Genomic DNA, 17,594 nt, shown 5'->3' on the forward strand with positions numbered 1-17,594 from the left:
GGATGGGTGGGTGGATGTATGGATGGATGGATGGATGGATGTGGGGATGGATGGATGGATGGATGGATGGATGGGTGGGTGGATGGGTGGGTAGATGGGTGGATGGATGGGTTGGTGGATGGATGGATGGGTGGGTGGATGTATGGATGGATGGATAGATGGATGTGGGGATGTATGGATGGATGGATGGAAGGATGGATGGGTGGGTGGATGGGTGGGTGGGTGGATGGATGGATGGATGAGTGAGTGGGTCGGTGGGTGGATGGATGAGTGGGTTGGTTGGTTGGTGGGTGGGTGGATGGGAGGGTGGAAGGATGGGTGGGTGGAAGGATGGGTGGGTGGATGTGCGGATGGGTGGGTGGGTGGATGTATGGATGGATGGATGGATGGATGTGCGGATGGATGGATGGATGGGTGGGTGGAGGGATGGGAGGGTGGATGGATGTACCGTGGTCATGAAGGGATGAACATTATTGCTGCACAATATTGGAAAGATATTTGCGATAGTTGGACGTTAAAAAATACAGAAATTTCACAATAAAATTCAGAAGAAGTCAATAATCCAACATGATATGTCGTGATATTAATAATGCATTCTGTGCATCAATGCTTGGAGCAAAATAAATGAAATATATGAGGTATAATCTGCCTCTGGTCATGATGAATAAGAACAGTGTGAAATTTCTTTTAGTATCAAGCCTAAAAAGAACATGGTCAGCAACAATCCTCAAACAGTCTGTGGCATTAAAGCAATGACTGGTAGCCATTAACAAGCCCAAGAAAACATTCCCCACACCTCCATTCTACCACCACCTCCACCAGCCTGGACCGCTGGCACAAAGCAGGTTGGGTTCATTTCATGCTACTGCTGCAAAAAATACTGACCCTACCACCTGTGTTCCTCACAGCTGCATCAGACCAGGCTTCGTTTGTCCAGTCTGAGCAGTCCTGGCTAACAGCAGTGAAACCTGAGGTGGTCTTCTGCAGTTGTAGCTCCTGCTCCTCAAGGTTGGGCTGAGATGCTTCTCCGCTCTCTGCAGTTGTACAGAGTGGTTATCTGAGCTACTGTAGCCTTTCTGTCAGCTCCAACCGGTCTGGTCGTTCTCTGTCGACCTCTATTGACGCCATCAAGGTGTTTCCGCCTGCAGCCCTGCAGAACCGCCGCTCACTGGATGAGTCTTCTTTATCACACCATTCTGAGCAACTCTAGAGACTGTTGTGCTGAAAATCCCAGAACATCAGCAGTTCTAGAAATACTGAAACCAGCTCGTCTGACACCAACAATCACGGCACGCTCGAAATCACAGAGATCAGATTTTTTCACACTCTAAGGGTTGATGTGAACATTACCTGAAGCCTGTATCTGTACATATTACACAACTCGCACTACTCACATATGCATCCATACTGTGCTGCACTCTTATATATAACTTATATAAAACAGAATAAGTATAATTAATAAATAAATAAATAAATAAATAAACAAAAATGTGGTAGAAAATGATTAGAAATTGTGTCTAAATTGTGTTGATGTTCCGTGGCTTTTAATTACACCCTACATTGACTTCCATAATATATTTTCTAGTTGTGTATTTATAAGTATAATAAGTCTATATATATATATAATTATTATACTTATGCTGTTCCTATTTCTCTTTTTTTATATTGATATTTATAAGATTATGTCGGTAAATGGAGGAAATGCTAAATAAGATTTTCACTGTACCTGCTTGTTTCTGCTGTGAACCTTGAAACACACACCATTCTTTCAAATACATAAATGAGCTGATCAATCTTATATAGATAAATGATATAGCACTGCTGTCCAATAATAAAAAACAAACAAAAAAAACATGTATCTCCATTTTTGAACCCTGTAGCTGCTTCTGTCCACTGTGTAAATAAGTCTGGATGAATGGACCAATAGAAATGCTCAAATTTACTTAATAAACTCTTATTCTACATTGACTTCCATTCAAAGCTCAGACCATTTTTGCCTTCTCCTGTTAAATCACCATCAGCGACGATATGCGTTTATGATATGCGTTTATATATGTCTTACTCATAAACTGGGCCACCCCTGGTCAGACATTTGCACATTTTGATGATTTTCAAAGTGTAAATAAGTGAATAAACCCTCGACAGGAAACACACTTAACCTCTTAAACTCCTTGAAACCACCGGCATTTCCTGCCCCCCCACAACCACCTCCTCCGGCTGTTGTAGCTTAGGAACAACTAGCCAGTTTGCACTGCTTTGCATGCAGTTACCACTTCATTTTTAGGGTGTAATTAAAAGCCACGGAGCGGCGACACAATTTCTAATCACATTTCTACCACATTTTATTTATTTTATTTATTTATTTTATTTGTATTTAAACGTCTCTGTAGAGGACTATGGACATTATTTACACTTCAACATGAAATTTGACCAGGGTACCCAAACTTTTGCACAACATGTGCAATGTGTAGAGTACAGATCTGATTATTAACAAATAAGTGCAATATGGAGCAAAAGTGAATGTGCACATGTATTTACGTACGTATGTATATATACACACACACACACACACACACACACACACACACACACACACACTTGCGCTTCCTTTATCATTATTAAGTATTTTTCTTTCATCTTCTGATGGAAAACCCTAAACCAGTCTATGGTATTAAAGCTGAAGCTCAGTTCTGCCGTGTAATTTATTAATCCTGCCGTGTCGAGTGTTCAGCCATTTGCTGAAGTCTGCCTTTCCTCAGGTTCTCGCTCGTCTGTGGTTTTCACTTAGTCAAAACAGGAGCTTTTTTTCAGTGCCGTACAACACAAATTCGGTGGGTGGGGAATTTTTGTTTTCTTTATGCCATTGTGATTGATTCATAGTGCGTTCTTTATTGACTCACGCGCTATTTTTGGAAGCTTCATCAAAACATTTTCTTCTATTTGTGAGAAGAAGAAGAAGAAAAAAAGTGGCACATCAGTCCATATTTGAGCATGAAGCTCAGTCAACCCCGCCGGCCTTAGACACAACATGTGCTACGACACACTCACCTCCTCAGAACTCACACTTGGCTTCTGCAGAACTGAGCGTTATCTAGAACATTCTGGACGTAATGCAGCCTTGACCCCTTAAACATCCCTCAAGCTTAATAAACAGAAAGCACCACACTATGGCGTGCAGTAAACACACACACACACACACACACACATATATACTCAGACTGGGCCTATATTTTGTCTGCTGGCTAACGGCAACCTTAGAAGACTGCTGAAGAAGAGGAAAGCTGATGTGTGGGAGCAGAAGAGAGAGAGAGAGAGAGTGAGAGAGGGCGAGCGAGGGTGACAGACAGTGAGCGGACTCCTGGTTGAAGGCGATGGGAAGTTCAGCACAGCTCGCCCCACAAGCGTCTTCCTCCGGTCACGGCAGCGAGCTTCTCTCCTCGGTAACCGCTGCCAACCATCACATACGTTTCACTGAGCGCACAACAGCCACGCGATACCACACACACACACACACACACACACGCTAAACACACAGCCCTGACAAACAGCTGTGTACATCTATCCATAAGCCGCCCCCAAAGCACTGATGAATCACTCCGACAAACATGCGGCCGGCCTCCACTCGGAGTGGCGGGAAATATGACGGGAAGACAGAAAGACCGGAGGGAAGAGAGGCAGGGAGGAGTGTGAGTGTGTGTGTCTGTGTGTGTGTGAGTGTGTGTGTGTGTGTGTGTGTTGGGGGTGGGCCTGGAGGGGGGAAAACATTGCAGCTGAAGTGAAAAGGTCTTGAAAATGGCACCGCGGCTCTAAACAGCCGGAGCGACAGCGATCCGATGCCGATGAGCCGCTTGCCAGGCAGAGACGACGACTTCATCCCGACAGCGGCATCCGGACCCGTTTCCGGCGCGCGGCCCGCACCAAGCGTAATGCGTTCGTACATCGTGACAGGCCCAAACAAAGCAGTCAAGAGCGGCCCGGGTGATCCGCCGCTACAGCCGCAGATGGAGGGGTCCGAAAGTGTTGGGGATCAAGCCTGGCACGCGCCACAACCGCTCAGGCAAACAATGAGGTGGGAGAGTGGAGATGACACACACACACACACACACACACACACACACACTTAAGGCATAGCCCTATTGGTTCTCAAAAGAACGTAAGAGTGTGTGTGTGTGTGTGTGTGTGTGTGTGTGTGTTTTCCTTCATACAGGAAATCTCCAACTGCATCAACATCCAGAAGACCTCCAGGAGGGACTCCTGCAGAACCCAGGTCAGAGCCACATCACTCTTAAAAAGGGTTCTTTCATAACAGCAATTGTCCTACATAGAACCCTCGATATCTGCATCAACACCCAGAACATCTTAGTGACTCCTTAGAGAACCCAGTTTTGAGCTCAAAGAACCTACGTGGAACCCTTTCAGATTGGTACGTGTTAAATATTGTTATATATAAAACCCAGACAACTATAAAAGGGTTCTACAGTAAAGCCAATAGTTGTATGTAGAACCCTAAGAACTCAAACTCACAAAATCTGCATCAACACCCAGAACATCTCAGTGACTCCTTAGAGAACCCAGTTTTGAGCAGAAAGAACCTATGTGGAACCCTTTCAGATTGGTATGCCCTAAAGTATTGTTCTATGTAGAACCCAGACAACCATAAAAGGGTTCTACAGTAAAGCCAATAGTTGTATGTAGAACCCTAAAAACGTAAACTCACAAAATCTGCATCAACACCCAGAACATCTCAGTGACTCCTTAGAGAACCCAGTTTTGAGAGCTCAAAGAACCTATGTGGAACCTTCAGTTCTTGAAGGTGATGAAGGTGTTGAAGCAGGTAAAACGGGCAAGCGTACGAATCTGAGACACTTTGTTAAGAACCGTGACAGAAGACCTGAAGAACTGTGATGTTCTAGACGTCACCAGAACATCAGGCAGGTCTTGTGGGGTGTTCCTGGTGTGCAGCGGTCAGTACCTACCAAAAGTGCTCAAAGAAAGGACAATCGGTGAAAAGGCGACAGGGTCAGGGGTGCCTAATGCTCAATGACTGATGCTCATGGAGGCCCGACCTCACAACGAGGAGTCCATGCCTCGAATGGGCAGAGCTGTCGGGGTGGCATAAGGGGAACCTACTCAAGATTAGACAGTATTGCATGGTGCTAATGTTGTGGCTGATGGCGTAATCTCTAACAGACCTGCTGATGTGGGTTCTGACACTGCATGGCGAACCCATGTACCATGTGTAAATACGCACTAAAGCACAACTCTACAGACAGTGGTAGCCATCCTGAAACCTGACTTCTACCCACAGTTTCATTTGAATTGTTTCACCCTGTCGTATGATTTTATTAAGCCCCCTTCACACCAGATGCGGTAACACATTTCACACCAGATGAGCAATATGCTCCTATATTAATCAGTGCAGCCGTTCACGCTGGCCGCAGCGGTAATGTGCGCTCAAAGTGCAAAAATACACCTTGGATCTATTTTTGATTTCTAGGCTGAAACAGTACAGAATACAGTATTTACAGTATTTCAGATGCAGTACTTGCAGAAATGTACAATCTGGGCCAAGAACCCCATTAATAAACAGCTACATCTGTAAATAGTAAGCATTTATTTCTACATGAAATTGACAAAAGTATTGGGACATCTGCTTATATTTATTGTTTCTTCGGAAATCAAGGGGATTAAAAAGAGCTGATCCTGCTTTTGTTGGAGTAACTGTAACTCTTCTGTCCAGAGAAGGATTTCTACTAGATTTTGGAGTTTGAAGCATTGCTGTGAGGATTTGATTGCATTCAGCGACAAGAGTGTTAGTGAGGGCAGGATGTTGGATCACCCCCAACTTCTCAACTCATCCCATTCAAAAGTACTGGGCGAAGCGCCACCATCCATCATTCCAGAGAACACAGTTCTTCCACTGCTCAACAGCTCAATGCAGCTGGGGGGCTTTGCTTTATACCCCTCTACTAGCCCACGCCTGGCTTTGCATTAAGCAGCATGGTGCCAATACGTTCACTAGTGTTTATCTGCTCCATTGAGTCCTATTCTATTGGCAATACGTCTCTACAGGACTAGACAAGCTGCATGTGTGCATTTGCACATCTGTGTCAGCAATGGGTTTGACTTAAATGGGCGTATTTTCTAAGTGTAAATGGACCTCGAACTTCACCGTCACCTCCTGAACTGGGACGGGGTATGGCTGTGAGCTGGCGGCCCCCGCATCGGGTTCTCCTCGGCTGGGCTGGGCTGGGCTGAGCGAGTCTGGCCGCAGTGCGTCCGTCTGGAAGCGCTGGCCTGGCTCCAGCGAACCCCAGCACGCCGCACCGCTAATGGGTTACAGATTGCAGCGCTGTGGTGTACATGTGTCAGGACAACGCCATGGGTCTCCACGAGAAAGAGCAGAGCTTAAAAAAAACCCAGAATAAAGAAGATGGGATAAAACGGAGAGGAAGAGAGGAGAGACATGTGCCTCTGCAGCATGTCATGTAGCACTCTATGAAGGAGTGTGTACGTGTGTGTGTGTGTGTGTGGTGGTAAATTTACTGGGCTTTCATCTTCATGAAAGAACATCATTTGACCCCACTTGCCCTCATGGTCACTGTATATGGTCATGCTAGACTGCGAACGAGCCGGGGTGGGGGTGTGGGAGAACATAGGAGATGCTCTTTCAGTGAAATTCACATGTACATTAGCAAATGGCCTGTTTGCTCCTTTTTCTGGGAAACAACAGTCCAGCAAACGTCATCAAAACAGCGAGAGCGGCGCTTTTCAGCAGCTGAATGCGAGGTGGCCATCGCTGCAAATCATCCTGCCTCAGGATCACCACAAAAGGGGCCCTGTATGAACTCGGCAAATGGAGGAAGTCATAAAATCTCATAAAAAAAGCTCTTCTTGCTCTTTAGGTGCGCGGCCAGTATCCTGGAGACAGAGCTAAGAATAAACCCCTTAAACAACGGAGGAGAAAAAACAACAAAAAAAAAAACTATTGTTTACTTTTTTTCCATTTATGTGAAAATGAAAAAGCTGAGCCCAGATGTCTTGGAAGACGTGCGTTTGGAAGACACTTACTTGTCGGCGCTGAAAATACAGCGGGTGATGCAGTCCGCTGTGACTAAAGCAACAAACCGGTTCTGTTTTTAGCCGAGGTCACTCTGGCTTCGTGCTCTCGTTGAGCCACGGAGAGCCTGCGTTGCCGTACGAAGCTCAGGAGACTGCCCGCTGCTGGCACTCTGCCGCACAAGGGCGGAGGTCATGCTGTCTCAAGCGGGTTCATACCCCTTCTCTAACTTACAGCATGGTGCCAATACGTTCACTAGTGTTTATCTGCTCCATTGAGTCCTATTCTATTGGCAATACGTCTCTACAGGACTAGACAAGCTGCATGTGTGCATTTGCACATCTGTGTCAGCAATGGGTGCAACTTAAATGGGCGTATTTTCTAAGTGTAAATGGACCTCGAACTTCAGCGTGACCTCCATGAGCTGTGAGCTGGCGGCCCCCGCATCGGGTTCTCCTCGGCTGGGCTGGGCTGGGCTGAGCGAATCTCAGAGGTCAGAGGTCTGAAGCGGCCTTACTGTAACAGACTGGCCGGTTCCTGTACCAACTGTTAAAATCAAGCCCCTAGTCCTGCAGTCGGCCTTCCTTCCACACATCAGTGAAAGAACGGGAGGTTCTGAAGAGCTCACTGAACTCCAGCGTGGTTCTGTATGTAATAGGAGAAACCGCTGCACCAACAACAACAAGTCAGCTGGTGAAATTTAGACCTTCTCTCCTAGATCTTCCTCCATCAGCTGTGAGTGGTGTTATTACTGAACAGTGGAAGAGTTTAGGAGGAACAGCTGACAGAGAGCAGCTCAGCCACCGAGTGTCTGTCAGACCACGTAAAGTTACAGAGGGGGGTCAGGGCCGAGTGCTGAGCTCAGAGCAGAGTGCAGAAAAGCCTCCAACTGACTCAGTAACTGCAGCAGAGCTCCAGACCTGCTGCTGCTGCTGGTAGAGCTTAGAGCAAAGGGGGACCAGCTCCATATTAATAATGCCTATGGGTTTAGAATGGGACGTCATAGAAACTCCTGTAGATGGAATGTGGATGTGTCCCAATACTTTTGTCCATATAAGTGCATGTTAAATAATCTTATAATAGCCTTCCAACAATCAAAAAAAGCTAGTATTTGTATGCCAGTTTCCTGTTTTTCAGTGATGCACACTAAAGCGCCCCCTTGTGGAAAGAATTCTGTCTGCTAAAGGTGAAAGAGCGAGTTTCAATAATAAAAATAAATAAATAAGTTAGTAAGTAAATGTAAAACTATGCGTCCAGATAGTCAAGCTGGACCAATCCGGCCTTTTACGCCAGTGGCAGTCCAGCTTCTGACGATCCAGTGTTGTAGTGACTCCAGGTGAGTCCTTATTTCCCATCATCCCATTGTGCGGCGTCAGGTGCATAACCCCCAGCTGAATATTAGACATACTGAGCAGACTGACTAGATGTTTTAACTCGCTACAAGATACCAGTGCAAGTTTCACCTCCCTAATGACTGCGCACCAAAGCTACTTCAGTATTAATAGCGCCCCCTTGTGGACAGAAGGTGAATGCATTAGCTGAAATAATGATCAAAACAATGTAAAATTAATCCGGCCTTTTACACCAGTGGCGGTCCAGCTCCTGTCGATCCAGTGTCGTTAAAAACAGCTGCACGTCAACACATCCTCTACAGGTAACTCCTTATTTCCCATCGTCCCGTGTGGTGTGGATAGTTAACCACCGGCGTTTCTTCGTTGTGTTTTTCTCGCTGCCACAAACGAGCTTCTTTCTCCTTTCTTCCTGCCCCCCCCCTCTCTCTTCTTTCCCTAGGTTCCAAGGAGAGGGTGGACTATCAACGAGGGTCTGCAAGTGTTGTTTCTAATTACCTATTTCTCCACTCCTGATCCTGTGGTGGGCATAATTAGTTACCTGGGGCTGCAATCCAATTTCAAGTGATGACAAGAAAGTGATCCATGAAAAAGTAATAAGTTAAATCCAATTTCAGACTGCCTCTAATTAAATGCACATGGAACTAATGACTCAAACCCTAGCATTTCAGTGATACCCGTAATTAGCAAGGAGGGAGTAGCACTCATTCTCTCTCTCTCTCTCTCTCTCTCTCTCTCTCCCCTGTAGGTGTGGAGGTAAAGTGGCGTGGATTCCTTTTAATTACATGTGTCATTTTGCCGGTAATTTTCTGCAGCTTTTTGACCGGTCGAGTGCGTCCTGCCCGTCAGCGCGGCAGCAGCGGAGCCAGAGCACAATGCAACCAACAGTACCTCTCAAAAAGAGCATCGCTATCACATCACAAAATAAATAAAGGCGCTAGAAAAGGGTTCTCTGTGTGAGTGATGCCATTGAAGAACCACTTTTGGTTCCTTAAAGAATGTACATGTATGTAGTAGAGATGTGTGAATAAAGTGACGTTCTTTAGGCCTTTAAAAGACTCTTCACACACACACACACACACACACACACACACATCTCTATTACAAACATGGTTTCTTAAAGAACCAAAAGTGGTTCTTCTATGACATCACTGAAAGAACCCTTAGAAGCACCCTTATTTTCTAGGCTGTACTCGAATGCTGACATCCCAAATCTCTACCCGTTCAGACACTGGAAGACTGAAACCTGAAAGGTGGTTGTATTTGTGAATAGGAATATATATATACGGTTGTGTGCAAAAGTTTAGACACCCTGTTTACATTTTATTCATTTTCTAAGTGTAAATAACTGAATAAATCATCTATAATAAACGAAATCTGGCATTTTCTGCACATATTACACAATGTTATCCATTAAACCTTTTCATAGACTTCATATCCCCGGGGAGTGTCATGGTGGGTCCAGAGCCTACCCGGGATCACTGGGCAGAAGAAGAGAAAGCCAGTCCATCACAAACACAATTGGTAAAGCAAATGGTAAGCAAATAACATGAGATATGAAATGTATCATAACCTTTATATACTTTTCCAGTAAATGTGTGTGGAAATGTGCAGAATTTGACCAAGGTGTCTGAAACTGCACCCAACTGTATATTTAACTCTGTGGTATGTGCAAATGCCATATTTAATATGTGTTTAATTAAGCAAATCAAAATTGTAAATTATGAATGTGATAATTGGAGAATCAACAAAACATAGAATCTGACTGGGGAGTCCAATGTCCATATATTTTACTAATTTTATATATATATATATATATATATATATATATATATATATATATATATATATATATATATATATATATGTGTGTGTGTGTGTGTGTGTAATGTGCTAGTAAAAAATGTTACATTTATATTTATTTTATAGAATGTATATACATATATGTGTTGAATTGAAGCAAATATTAACTGTGGACTAAAGCTGTAGCTTATTAATACAGTATATTGTAATAAAATTTTACAGTTCTGAGCAATTTAATTTATATAAAGTGTTACATGAATTCAAAATATGCTACAAAGGTTATACATTTTATGTTAATTTTGTTCCCAAAGTATGTTACATTGAAAAAAGATGTATGCAACTGCATGGAATTTGACAAACCTTTCATAAACGACTGCAAACTGTCAATTCCATTAAAACATGAGTGAGTGAGTGAGTGAGTGAGTGAGTCTTAAAGTGAGTACGTTGCCAAGGACCGGGTGCTATTTTGTTCCCTGTGGTTAACATGGTATTCATTCATTAACACTTAGTTATTCAAATCTCAACTCAAATCACAATGAGTCAAAATGCTCACTCCTAGTATCAGCGATCAATAAAGTGATGCTGAAGTGAAAGAGCGTTCTAAAGACTCCAGACACCAGATCAGGCAGCAGCCTAACAAACCCCCCTCATAGCTGCATACTCTCTATTAGAGCTGGGCAATATGACGATATTTTATCGTATTGTGATAAATTTTGTTATTGTGGTAATTAAAGTGTTACTGTGAGTGTATCGTGGATATCGCCAGAGCTTAAAGAGCACTGATTATCTGCAGGTTTCATTACAAAGACTGTAATCAGTCTTGTTTAATTCAATAGAGTGAAGCGTATTTTGGGTAAAAGCCACAGTACTCAGTATGGGAGAGTATTTGGAGAGCAGTTTTTAAACATTCTACACTGTCGGTGCATTTCGTCTACATGACAAAACATCACCATGTCTTTAAATATTGTGATATCAATTTTTTTCCATATCGCCCAGCTCTGCTCTCCATACAAATTTCCATGCCTCGTGCTTCTAACCACTGAAGCTGCTGCAAAGAAGCTTTACAGGAATCTGGAAATAAGACAGAAGAGTAAGCAGACCAGGGAAAAAGTCCCTCAGTGCTGGAAGAACCCCTGGGGAGGATCCATCCTCTGGTCAAAACGCCTAATAAATGGCCTAAAGTCCAAGTATACTGACATACCCATTGATACACTCACTATATGTCCAAATGTTTGTGGACACCCCTTCTTATAAATATATTTAGCTACTTTTACAAGTTGCATCCATTGCAGACACAGCTTGTCTTGCTACCTTAGAGAAGTACTGCCAATACAATAGGACTCTCTGGAGCAGATAAAGAGTGTAGATAAAGGGCTAGTAGAGGGGTACAATAAAGCCCCCCAGCAGCACTGAGCTGTGAAGAAGTGGAAGAACTGTGTTCTCTGGAATCCAACATCCTGACCCCACTAACACTCTTGTCGCTGAGTGCAATCAAATCCTCACAGCAGGGCTGCAAACTCTTCTTCTCTGGACAGTAGAGACAGTTCCTCCAACAAAAGCAGGATCAGCTCTTTTTAACAGCCTTGACTTGAGAAGAAACAGTGAATGAGCAGGCGTCCCAATACTTTTGTCCAAATGTCGTATGCTGCATAATAATACGAGTAATGAAGATAGTTGCTAATACTATTAATATTAATACTATTAATAAACCTGGCAGCAGCTGAAGGCGCGAGGGAGAGCGACCGCTCTGGTTTCTTGACTGTGTGACAGAACCTCGGCGTTCCGAGTCAGAACTGAACCCAGTTATTTATCAGCGCTCAGCTTCACATCCCTCCGTTTTATTACCCACCACACCGGCTGCAATTCAACAGGAGGTTCTTTCTTCTCCACAAAGCACTCATTATATGGATAATTATGTTCCACTGTTTCATTAAACAGCTCCACTTTAAAGTCTTAATTAAGTGGCGGGTGTATTACCAAGAGAGCGCGTAAACAATGCGGCTGGCGCGGATGCGCGGAACACGGCGAACCGGCGATACGAGCAACAACAAACCCAATTAAAGCGGAGGCTCGGGACGGAAGAGAGACAAACACGCATTTGTTGCTCCGCGTGCCGTAACGAGGCGCAACTCTGGAGAGAAGCAGAGATCGCATTACAGATCAAGCCGTTTACCGGGTGCTTAGCAACTACGGCGTGCGGAGGAGACCCGTCTGTGGATGAAAGGAGGAAGAAAGAGAGAGAGAGGTTGACAAAACACACACACACACACACACACACACTCTCACACACACTCACACACACTCACACACACTCACACACACACTCACTCACACACACTCACACACTCACTCACACACACTCACACACTCACTCACACACACACACACTCACACACACACACTCACTCACACACACACCATCAGCTTTCTCTTTTCTCTGGCCTGAGTGGCAGGTCGGTCGTGCTCTCTGTATACATTAATAAATTAGAATTTTAAACACTGCCTGCTCCTCCTGGGCCTGGCCACTGAAATCCGCTGGCCTCCTTTTTGCTGACCTTTGCTTGGGGCGGCCTTCAGCTTGATCCTCTTAAGAAAACTACATGTCCAAAAGTTTGTAGACACCTGTCCATCCAGTGATTTTGTTTTTTTCCTTCTAAAATCAAGAGCATTAATAGGGTTCGTCTCCCTTTTAGCCTCTAGTCTTCTAGGAAGGCTTTACACCAGATGTTGGGAGATTGATGGGAGGAGGATTTGACTGCATTCAGCCAATAGGAGTGTCAGTGAGGACAGTGAGTCCTCAACTCCTCAACTCATCCAGAAGTATCGGATGGAGCACCATCTCTCCAGAGGACCCAGTTCGGCTGCTCCACAGCTCAATGCTGTGGTGACCTAGGGCTCAGGGGCACGGCGTCCCTCTGACGTCTACTGCGTTGGATTCACGAGAAGTTGCATCCACAACAGCTACTGACTAATATGTGGCAGATAATGGGATCAAATGATTCTAATATGATGCTGATGGTTCTCCAGTACGCTCTATAAGGTAGGAACACTACACTATATTCCATAGGAATTCTGGGAATTCTGCATCAATTCTGCATATCGGAAACATTCCTTTGAGATTCTGGTCCATGATGACCTGCTTGCATCACACAATTCCTGCAGGCTTTTCCAGCAGCACCTTCATGCTGTGAATCTCCCGTTCTACCACATCCCAAAGGTGTTCTAAGGGATTATGGACGAAGAACCACTCAGTGAAGACGGTCACGGCGGTTTGAGAAGACCGGCTCTGGTACATACGCTGTACATCATCACATGCTGGAAGTAGCCCTTAGAAGATACTAGTATTAGTAAACTGCGGTCATGAAGGGATGCACATGGTCAGCGACAACAATACTCCTACAGGCTGCGGCCTTCAGTGACAATGACTGACTGGTATAGTGTAGCGCAACAGATAGCACCACTACCTGCCACTAAGCTACCACACTATGTGGGAGACTGGGGTTCGATTCCCGGTATGGGAGGTTACGCTGCGCTACACCAATAAAAGTCCTTGGGCAAGACTTCTAACACTACACTGGCCCACATCTGTAATACGAGTAACCCTGTAAGTCGAAGTGGATAAGAGCGTCAGCTAAATGCCGTAAATTTATTAACGGCCCAAAGTATGGCAAGAACACATTGCCCACACCGTTACACCACCACCCTCTACCAGCATGGACAACCGCTGACAGAATCCAGGTTAGGTCAATGGATTCATGCTGCTGGTGCATTATTCTGACCCTACCCCCTGAGTGCCTCAGAAATCCAGACTCATCCGACCAGGCTACGTTGCTCCAGTCTTTGCAGCCTCAGCTTTGTCTTCTTGGCTGACAGGAGTGGAGCTCTGCTGTTGTAGCCCATCCTCCTCAAGAGTTACCGTAGCCTTTCGGTCAGCTCCAACCCCTCTGGCCGTTCTCCATCGCCAACTTCTCTCATAAACAAATAAGCATTTCCACCTGCCCAACTGACCTCTGAAGGCGTGCACATCGGTTCCTCTGCAAAAGGACGTGATTACCTGTAAGCATCTGCTCTGCACCTCTACTCAAAAAATGTATAAATAAATAAATAAATAAATAAATAAATGGCATGTATCTTTAAATAAGTACAGATCAGACTGACTAATGCACACAATGGAAAGGTCAGAGTAACCATCTTGCATCCTCAGGAGACGCAATTCCTTTTTTTTTTTTTCTTCCTGAGATGTCTCCGCGACAAAGATCTATCAGACACACCGGCGTTACACACTCATTAAAAACTGCCCACCCCTATGGAGATGTTATTATTAGACGTGCTCTATGGAAGCGACGTGTGCAGAAGAGCTTGGTATTAATTACCAAATATGCCCCGGAGTCGTTTGCGATTTTGCTGTGAAACAAACAACGCCCTCCTTGTTCAAACAGAGATAAAGATCTGACAGTGAGAGAGAGAGAGAGAGAGAGAGAGAGAGAGAGAGACAGCTGAAATGAGTGTAAATATTGCATCAGGCATGGTGAGTTGGTCTTGTTTTAAAAGGATAGCGGATGGGGAAATAAAGAGGGCCGGATTTGCTTTGCATGACAAAGACTGAGCAAACAGAAGCCTGGGAGAGGAGCAGGCACTGGGAGCTGCTCTATAGCGCAGCCTTTTGCTGCAGGTAGGATAGGACCGATAAATTGAACCCCTATATCAGATATGAAGGTTAGAAAAAAAAAAACCCACTTGCCCACTTAACCACTCTGGTTTTACACTCATCTCTTGGTAACACATCCGATTTAAACCCTATTGAGAACTTCTGTGAGGGTCGGGGACATCAGAATATTACCACCACCCCTGGTTCAATGGCCAGGACCCCACAAGACTGTCCACCACAGAGCAGACTGTAGTATTTTTTGGGTGGTGGGTCAGCATTCTCAGCACTGCAGTGACTCTGACTGACATATTGGTGGCAAGTGTGTGTGTGTTAGTAGTGTGTGTTGGGCTGGTGGTACGAGTGGATCAGACACAGCAGTGCTGCAGGACTGAGAATAGTCCACTAACCAGCAGCAGCGTCCTGTGGGCTCTGATGAAGGACTAGAGGATGACCAACACACGCTGAGAGCTTAAAGCTCCTGTCTCTGACTTTACCTCCATCTACAAGGTGGAGCAGCTAGGTAGGAGGAGTGTCTAATAGAGAGTGGACGGTGAGTGGACAGACGGACACAGTGTTTAAGCACACCAGCAGCACTGCTGCGTCTGATCCGCTTGTACCACCAGCAGCCCAACACACACTACTAACACACACTCACTCACCCCCACCATGTCAGTCAGAGTCACTGCAGTGCTGAGAATGCTGACCCTCCACCCCAAAAATACTACAGTCTGCCCTGTGGGGTCCTGAGCATTGAAGAACAAACAGGGTGAGAGGAGGAGGCTGATAACAGAGTCTGCAGAGAAACAGATGGATACAGTCTGATTCTATATGAGGGGGTGTACATGCATCCATTCCAGACAGGTTGCAGTACTCTGCAGTAAGGTTAGGGGGCGATATGGCTTCTAATGCCCCACATTTTAGGCTGATTGGAGCTGACAGAAAGGCTACAGTAACTCTGATACCCACTCTCAGAACACACAACGCGTCCAGCCTCGAGGAGGATGGGCTACAACAGCAGAAGCCCAGCTCAGCCCAGGGTGCACTGTTGTCAGCCAAGAACAGAAAGCTGAGGCTGCAGTGGCTCAGCACAGGCTCAGCAACGCTAGGCCAGGCTGGTGGAGGTGTCACACTGGACGGGTTCGCTATGACCACAGTATCCCATCTACCTCCAGCTACTTCCAGCATGATAACGCACCATGTCACTAAGCAAGTCTTCCAGCGGGATTCCTGCCTCATTCGGGATTCAGGACCTCTTTGGGACGTGGTAGAACGGCAGATTCCCTGCATTAAAAGTGAAAACCTACAGGAATGGTGTGATGCAATCATGTCAGCATGGAGCAGAAGTCCCTCAAAGTGAGCTTCTTCTTCTTCTTAGTACAGTGTTCCTAACAAACTGCTCGATGAGTGCATGTCTGAGTGCATCGCTGTCCCCTACAACATCACACTGTAACACTCTGACGACTGCGGTCATTTTGCCTGTTAGTCACACAGCCTCGTAATGTCAGAGCAGCCGATTCTTGGCCTTGTTAAGTGATAAAAAGCATCAGACTCTCTGACGGCCAGAGGACAGAGGACAAACCTAAACTTCGCATGAGAAAAACACTGAAGTACAGGTATATTTAGGTACAAATTTGATAAAAATACCAAAAATACACAGAATTAACTCGGATTATACTGTATACCTAACACTGAATCACCTTATTTAAACCCATCTCTCTAAACAATACATAGTTTTACAGCAGAAGCTCCAGATCTCATCAGAACCGATAAAGCAGGAGAACATAAATCCAGTAAAAAGGAGAAACAAGAGCTTCTCATTCTGAAGAAAGAAAGTAGTGAGATCTTGTCGGTGAGCTAGTCTGAAGAACAGAGCTCGGTTCCTCCAGGTTTCTCCTGGACGCCCCCCAGTCCAGCCAGCACAGCGTGGAGGATGTGTTCAACTCCATCATCATCATCATCATCATCATCAGCAGCAGCAGCAGCAGCAGCAGCTCACCTGATTTACCATCATTAAGCCCTGATTTACCACCAAACCAGGTGTTGATCTGAGGAGAACTCTAAATAATACTAGACTCCATGAGAGAGGAGAACTTTGGAGATGTTCTAATGAATTTTCTCATTTGTACAGTAGTGTATATTATTTAGGGAATTTGTGAAGTACGATTAAGGACTGCTAATCTTATTGATCAGAAAAGCACAGTTTAACTATATTAGTATAATTGTTATAGATTATAGATAGAGTCACTGCAGTGCTGAGAATGCTGACCCTCCACCCCAAAAATACTACAGTCTGCCCTGTGGGGTCCTGAGCATTGAAGAACAAACAGGGTGAGAGGAGGAGGCTGATAACAGAGGTCTGCAGAGAAACAGATGGATACAGTCTGATTCTATATGAGGGGGTGTACATGCATTCCAGACAGGTTAATCTTATTGATCAGAAAAGCACAGTTTAACTATATTAGTATAATTGTTATAGATTATAGATATTATTTTCTTAATTCAGTCTCATCAGCCACAACAGAGTGTTCATTCTGGTTGAGTATCCACACACAGACCCACGCAGACACAGATCCACACACACACTGGATGCAGAAGCTGATTAACAGCTAAACGCAGCCCAGAAGCAGACGCATCTCTGGACTCTACAGGTCTGCTTTCTTGTGGTTGATGATGGCATGGTTCCATTAAGAGTGATATCTGTCACGGTGCACGAGCTCTGTAGCAGTGTAGTAAT

General features: G+C 44.9%; 1 protein-coding gene across 3 annotated transcripts in view; it reads right to left on the bottom strand.

Moving 5' to 3' along the window:
- foxp1b (forkhead box P1b) overlaps window positions 1-17,594 on the bottom strand; it is a 325,147-nt gene that overhangs the window by 88,741 nt on the left and 218,812 nt on the right. The gene's annotated exons all lie outside the window — the stretch shown is intronic.

The sequence above is a fragment of the Salminus brasiliensis genome, chromosome 7 (genome assembly GCF_030463535.1).
Source record: "Salminus brasiliensis chromosome 7, fSalBra1.hap2, whole genome shotgun sequence".
NCBI lineage: Eukaryota > Metazoa > Chordata > Actinopteri > Characiformes > Bryconidae > Salminus > Salminus brasiliensis.